Consider the following 8,400-nt stretch of genomic DNA (forward strand, 5'->3'; position numbering starts at 1 on the left):
TGGTTCTCTGGTGCCATCTGGAGGTCTGATGCTAAATTCACATCCAATTATTTATTTCTACGAAACAGGTCCAAATGTGTGGCGAAGAGGAATGAGTACGTAATTCATCAGTTCAGACTCTTTGTCGTATCCTTAAAGGTGAAGCGAAGCACTGGGCTGAGGACATTATTTAGATACTTTTGACCACACGTCCTTCCTGATGCAGAATCAAATAGCATGGTTTATCGTTTGTTCAAAGTGTGAGAAAGAATGAGCTATACAGATGGACTGACTGCACTGAAAGGACTCGTAGGCAACCGTTTAGGGCTTGAGTAGACTCGGGTTTAAACTGCATTAGCCCAAGTGCAAGTGTAAGGAGGACAATAGGAAAATATGTAAAGCATTTTTATTTAAGAGTGTGAGTTCTGAAGACAGTTTGCACTAGTTCAAATACCACCACCACCACTTACAAACCGTGTGATCTTAAATGAGTTATATAAATTATTTTTTCCCTCCAAAATGAGTTTAATAATCTGTACCCTAAAAGGTCATTGTGAGAATTAAATGATATAATGCATGTAAAGTGCTTACCACAGAGCCTGGAGTGCAGTGCTCAACAAACACTAAGACGTATTAGGTGGTGCCAGAAACTTCTGAGCCCTCTACCCAAAGGCTTCTGAATAATGAAGGTTTCTAGTCCAGCGGGTGGGAGCAGGTTCTATTCCAGTGAAGACAGCGAGCCCTGGGTAGTGAGTACTTCCCGAAAGGGTTAAGTGTTCAGCTGACCACACTGGCCACGTGTGGAGGGGTATCATCAAGGCATGAAGTCAGGCTGGACATAGGCAGATGGCTTTGCTTCTGAAAACAAATCGTTGGAGTTCTTATTTGCAATTGGAAATGACACCCAATGCAATTCTAGAGAAGTCAGCCCACGGGACGTAATGTGTTGGCTGGAGCTGGAGGATGAACAAGATCTGATCCCTCCCAAGGGGAAGTATTTTCATGTTTCACAATAGAGTTGAGGACATTTTACCAACACAGGCAGGATTCAGGTTTAGTATGGAGAATTCCATCATAGGTGCACAAGAAAAAATGTCTGGACACACACAGAAGGAACCCAGAATCCCCAGATATGGATGGGATGGAAGAGAGGGCCATGGTCTCCAACGGCTGCCCGTTGAAGAAGCAACAAGATAGGCTGTGATTTAAAAACATGCTGCACACAACATTTTTTTTTTCTTAAATTCACATTAACATAACGCACGAGTCAACTTCTGAAACAAGGAAACATTCTTATTATATTAGTGATTGTTATTCTTGCAGTAATATCCTCTGATAATCATGCAGCCTTTGTAGTTTGTAAAGAATTTTCAAAAATAGGAACATCAGAAACTTTTATCTTTATAAAAGTATATATATTTTATATATACTGAGTTGATAAACACAAAGCACCTTAGACAGAACTTAGCACACAGGCAGTGCTAAATTTATTATGATTGTTGCCGTCGTTGTTGTTATCTTTAGAGGAAAATGGTCTTCAGTTACACTTGGATCTAAACAGAATTTCTTCATAGCGTGTTGCAGCATATAGATGTGACTTTTTAAAAATTTATTCATTTAGTTATTTTATTTTTCACTGCGTTGGGTCTTCATTGCTGTGCACAGGCTTTTCCTAGTTGCGGCGAGCAGCGTTACTCTTCATTGGAGTGCGCGGGCTTCTCACTGCTGTGGCTTCTCTTGTTGCGGAGCATGGGCTCTAGGCGCACAGGCTTCAGTAGCTGTGGCACGTGGGCTCAGCAGTTGTGGCTCGTGGGCTCTAGAGTGCAGGCTCTGTAGTTATGGCGCATGGGCTTAGCTGCTCCGCAGCATGTGGGATCATCCCAGACCAGGGATCGAACCTGTGTCCCCTGAGTTGGCAGGCGGATTCTTAACCACTGCACCACCTGGGGAGGGGAGCCCTAGATGTGACTTTAAAACATATCCAATATAAGATTCTCTCTTCAATGAAGAAAGTAAATTATTGCTTTGAGAAAAATTAAGCTCTTTATGATCAAGTTGTTTGTCCCATAATTGAATCCCTGGTATCACATTCTCAACCTTAAAAATTGTGATCTTTGCTCCTTAGGTGACAAATTCACACTACTTAAGATATTGACCACTCAAGCGTGTAACTTGATTTATTGAAGAGTTGAAACTAGATAAGCACAACAGGAAATGGTTTTTGTTTTTCTCTCATCTTTGTTTTCAAACTCAATAAGTCGGATCTCTCCTTTCTCATCCATTTAAGGACGCTTTGGGCAAATCTCATAGCTTTTTAGTCACTTTCCAGTACTTATGTGATAGTTAACAGCCCAGTCTAGCCCAGTTGGTTTTGAATTTCAATCACTTACCAGATCTCATGTCATCCCTCTCCTGTTCCCCAGGACCTGCCAGGCATCAGACCAGAGACTTGAGCACGATATGATACATGCTCTCTGGAGCACTTCTCCCTCTCTCTTTTTTCCTCCCACCTTAGGGCAGGGGAGGATAAATCAGAGAAAAGGTGCAAAGATGTTTTTATTTAATTGGTGTTATTGCTGTTCTGGCAACCAATGTGCTCTGTACAGGAGGCTGTTTTGTGAGACACGCATGTGTTCCTTTGGGGACTCCATAGGTGGCTTCCTCACGCTCATTTTCTTTATTACTTGGGAGAGTCACTCCAGCTTAATCCCTCAGTAAGTCCCCTCCCCAGCTCCTGCCTCCAGAGAGATGCCCTTATCCTCTTGTTTTCTGGTGAGCCTACATCTGCTCCTGCTTGACTGACGGCCCACTTTGGTGAGATACCATCAAAGTGACTCAAGCTTGACACCCTTCCATGGTGTCCACTTGAAAAGCAGGTAATCTGCCCACTCTGTCCCACCAGATAAGAGGGATGGGGATGGAGGGCACTCGCTGTTACCCCTCTATCTGCCATCTCCCTCCCCTCTTTTCTTTTGTTTGAACAGGCACAGATAGCATATAGGGGCAATTCACTGCCTACACAGATGTCTAGCCGGGGATTGAGAAGCCCGCTGCCCCCCACTCACACGGACATTATAGTTTTGGGGTTTTTAAAATAAATTTATTTATTTATCTACTTATTTATTTATTTTTGGCTGTGTTGGGTCTTCGTTGCTGCACGCGGGCTTTCTCTAGTGGCGGCAAGTGGCGGCTACTCTTCGTTGTGGTGCGCGGGCTTCTCACCGCGGTGGCTTCTCTTGCTGTGGAACAAGGGCTCTAGACGCACAGGCTCAGCAGTTGTGGCTCACAGGTTCAGTAGTTGTGACTTGTGGGCTCTAGAACACAGGCTCAGTATTTATGGCACACAGGCTTAGTTGTTCTGTGGCATGTGGGATCTTCCTGGACCAGGGATCAAACCCGTGTCCCCTGCATTGGCAGGTGGATTCTTAACCACTGTGTCACCAGGGAAGTCACACAGACATTACTGAATGTCCAAATCTCTGTAAGTGATTCTTAGAGCACTTCTCATTTTGCCTGGAGGAGAAGTATGCAAAGCCCCAGGCTTTGGCTATGACTCTGCAAGGTCCCCTCCCTTCCTCAGTCCTATTTTCATCTACACTGAAGGATGTGGTAGACAGGGGGTACTCAGGCCAGTTCTTCCATCTCTTGGCAGTTTCTGGGCAGGCCTTTTGCATTCAGCCCTCCTAACCTCTGATTTCCACACTAGACACTAGTTTCAACGTAGTAATGTAAAAATACAAGTGGGGGGCTTCCCTGGTGGCGCAGTGGTTGAGAGTCCGCCTGCCGATGCAGGGGACACGGGTTCCTGCCCCGGTCCGGGAAGATCCCACATGCTGCAGAGCGGCTGGGCCCGTGAGCCATGGCCGCTGAGCCTGTGCGTCTGGAGCCTGTGTTCCACAAGAGGAGAGGCCACAACAGTGAGAGGCCCGCGTACCGCAAAAAAAAAAAAAACAGAAAACAAAAACAAAAACAAATGGGCTAACCACTTGTCAAATACAAACAACATGGGGAAACACGGGGCTGTTAGCTGAATGGGAGCTGGGACTAACTCACCCAAGCATTTCTTGGATCGCTTCAACAGCCTTTATAATAGAATAACTAGGAGTGCAATGAAATTTTAAATTTACGAATAATATTACACTTTGAATTTATAAAAAAAATGTAAGTAGAATTGTTTCATCATTTTTTCTCTAAAACTGCCAAGTTACACGAGGACCCCTTGATACACCAAGAGCAATGTGTAGGTCACAATGTGAGAAGCCTAACTCAAGGAGGCTCTTGGCTTTAAAAAGTCCATGACATTGACTCCTCCAACTAGATAAATGATAGTTGTATGAACTGAATGTTTATACCTCACCAAATTCATATGCTGAAATTATAATCCCCACTATGACGGTCTTTGGCAAAGAAGCCTTTAATGTGGCTGATCAATCATTTGCTTAAAAAAATTAGTGTGGATGTGAACCAAAGACCTAATTGGTCATCTCAGTGGAATCCTGGAGTAGCAATGGGATTATACCAGCAGACACATGGCCAGCTGGGACTAAAGGAAACAGAGACAATAAGAAGAATGAAGGTAGGCTTCAAACATGCACTATTCTTCAGCACAAAGGGGAGATTGACCATGAAAGCAATTCACAGGTCATGGAGGCCATCGCCTCAACTTCAATAAGCCAGCCAGTCTCTGCCCAGAGCCATGGGAGTGGGATCTCCCAAAGCCAGGGGGCAGGGGCATTCAGAACCTTGGGGACACTACTTTCACGGGAAGATAGAATGAATGTACTTTGAGGTAAGAAGGACAGGAATTTGGTGGTGGTTGGGCAGGAGGAACAGGAGCACAATGTTATCAACTGAATGTTTGTGTTTCCCCCAAATTCATGTTGAAGCCTTAATCCCCAGTGTGATGGTATTTGGAAGTGGGACCTTTAGGAGGTAATTCAGTGGAGCTGAGGTCATGAGGGTAGAGCTCTCATGATAACATTAGCTCTCTTATAAGAAGAGGAAGAGAACAGAGCTCACTCTCTCTCTGCCACATGAGGCTACAGCAAGAAGATCGCTGTCTACAACCCAGGACAGGAACCTTAATCAAACATCAAATCTGCTGGCACATTGATCTTGGACTTCTCAAGAACTGTGAGAAATAAATATCTGTTGTTTAAGCCGCCCAGCTTATGGTATTTTGTTATAGCAGCCCAAGAAGAATAATATAATAGGATATATGGGGTGGGGGAGTAGGGCATATATATCTCTTTCTGGGGAAAATCTGTGACATGCATAAATGTTGTTTGAGAATTGGATAGGGGAGTTAGTCTAGTATAGTTCATCCCTGATGTCAGTGTAGTTAAGAATCAGCTCTTCTATTTGTTGAATAAATGTAAAAAAAGAGAGAGAGAGAGAGAGAATCATCTCTTCTAGCCAGGTGCATGGACTTTACCCCCATAGCGTATGATTCAGTAGGTAGTAGGGTCCAAGGACCTGAATCTTCAACAAACATCCCAAATGATAGATACAAGTGATCCGTGGACCTGACCTTGAGAAATACTACCTTAGATCATGTTTAAGACCTCTCTGAATCCTAAAATCTGGTTCCACGAATTTCATATAACTGTCCTGTCACTGGAGGGACTTTGTCTGACACAAGGTGACAGCATGTCAGGGATTTTCTGGCAGTTGTTTCCATACTTGATGAGACATTGAACTCATCAATCTTTAAAACCCTGTCCCATTTTAAAAATGTGTCCGTTCATTGTGCACAGCTCACAAGCATTCTTTACCTGGGACCACTAGCGTCCCTGGAAAGAAAGGAGCTGACACATGGAGACACTGCTGTCCTCCACAGGAGAATCTGTCACTCCACAGGGTCAGAACAAACGGACAAGAGGGCAGGAACTAAGAGAGGGATTGTGGTCCAGGATGACAATAGAGACAGAGAAGTCTCCCTCAGACATACTCAGCACCAAGTTCAATGAAGCACAGCAGGTGATGATCTGACCACTACTGCATGAAGCACGTCCTGCAAGAGATTCTGGATTTGAGTCCTGAAAGTTATGGCAGCTTCCCCAAAACACCTGTTCAGAGAGGACATCCATATGCTCTTACCTGGAGGCTGGACTGAACAGAAGCCACTCACACCATACTCTTTGTGCTGGGAAATGGCCGATAAAGAATTTCATGTCACAGATAATTACAGGAGCTCTCTCTCCAATAAGAGTTACCCAAGAAAAACCAAGAGAGTTAAGAAATACAATATTGTAAAGGATTGACTGCTAATTTATAAGAAGCCTGAAGTGTATCTAAGATGAGCCATCTTCTAGAAAACACCCAGAATGAGCAGAAAAGACCAAGGATACTCAACATTTTCCCACAATGATGTCCTCAGAATATTCCATTTAAAAAATATTTCTTGGAGTCAACACACTTCCTGGACAATGAACATTGAAGTTAAATAAATAATAATAATAATAATAAAATGATTTTCTGGAGAATAATAAACAATACTCTGAAATTACATTGTACTTGTTAGCTCTCTTTCTTTTAAATCAAATTATTTTTCCCACTTCAATTCAAAAAAGTCTTCATGTAATTCAATCGAATAATTTGATAAGTCAAATATCACTGTGAGGTTTACAGTAAAAAAATAAAATAAAATAAAGACTGCAATCACTTGGGCTTCTTTTCCTAACCTCCAGGATAGCTGACACAGAATCCAAGTAGGAAAAAAAATTCTCCTTCCACCACCATGAAAGAGGGCTGAGAGGGCCCTGAGTTGGTTTGAATTTGTTCAAGTGACCTTTCCTGAATACACCACTAAAATCAGAGAGATTGTCATAGTGAGCAGCTATGCCAGTCAGGACCCACTCCTGGAACTGGACAAAGGTCCCTCTGAATGACACTTCATGGCTGCTCTCCAGTGGTGACAGTGATGCTGGACAGACCAGTAACAGTGTCCACTATACTCTTGGTGACACTTTTCCCAAGTCTTCTTCTTTCCCCGCCACCCCCCACCCCCCGTAGTAGACTGAATCATAATCCCCAAAGATATCCAGGTCCTAGTCACTGGAATACGTAATGGCAAATCCCTGGACCTCATATGGCAAAAGGGATTTTGCAGATGTGATTACCTACAGGACGTTGAGATAGGGAGATTATTCTGGATTGTTCAGGTGAGTCCGACGTGACAACAGGTATCCTTATAGGAGTGAGGCAGAGGGGCATTAGACACAGAAGAATAAGGCAAGGAAAGGACTGAAACTAGATGCTACCCTGCTGGCTTTGGACATGAAAGAAGTGGACATAAGCCAAGAGATAAAGGAACACAGCTCTAGAAGCTGGAAAAGATTAGGAGAAAATTCTCCCCCAGATGCTCTGGAGGGAGGGTGGACATGCAAACACCTTGATTTAGGTTCAGTGAAACTGATTTTGGACTTCTGACCTCCAGAACTGTAAGAGAATAAATGTGGTTTTTTTAAAGCCATCAAGTGTGTGGTAATTTGTTACAGCAGCCATAGGAAACTAACACACTCCCCAATTCCCTGATTTTTTTAACCAAAACACACTCAAATCTCTGCTGCAACTTCCTATCCTACCCACTATCTTCATCATGTAGATTGCCGAAGCCCATCCCTCAGTACTTCTCCCTGCTCCTCTATGCTCCAGGACATCCTTCTCCATGTAAATTTTTATTCTGCAGCACACACACAAAAATCTAGGAACTGGTCAAAAAGAGAGAGGCTCTAAGAGCTAGAAGAGGCTGAGTGTAGGAAGGGAGAAAATGAGCTTTGCCACTGAGGATTCTCTTTGTAGACTGAGGTGAGTCACAGGCGTGGAGAGACTGTGGACAACTAAACATTAATAGTTAGGTCCTGCCAAAAATGGTCAACCAAGTAAGAATAAATTTAAAAAACAATTGCCCCAATAATAAAAGGAAATACACAATGAAGAAATATAATTAGCTAATGAATATATAAGACATTATATGGTTAGTTTACCTACTAATAATCAAACAAATGCAAATTTAAACTACACCATGATTGCATTTTCACCTAACAAATTGTCCATCCGAGATTAAAATCGTTGCCTGATATTTCAGAAATAAATGTTCACTCTCATAAATTGCTTACTGAGAAGTAAATTGGTGCAGAGTTTTTTTAAGATTTTTTTTTTTTGATGTGGGCCATTTTTAAAGTCTTTATTGAATTTGTTACAGTATTGCTTCTGTTTTATGTTTTGGCTTTTTTGCCTGTGAGGCATGTGGGATCTTAGCTCCCCGACCAAGGATCAAACCCACACCCCCTGCATTGGAAGGCAAAGTCTTAACCACTGGACCACAGGGAAGTCCTGGTGCAGACTTTTTTGAGTACAACTTGTGATCAATATCAAATCTCTTTAAAATATGCATTCTGTTGAATCAGCTATCCTACC

This window comes from Mesoplodon densirostris, chromosome 4 (genome assembly GCF_025265405.1).
Source record: "Mesoplodon densirostris isolate mMesDen1 chromosome 4, mMesDen1 primary haplotype, whole genome shotgun sequence".
Lineage (NCBI taxonomy): Eukaryota > Metazoa > Chordata > Mammalia > Artiodactyla > Ziphiidae > Mesoplodon > Mesoplodon densirostris.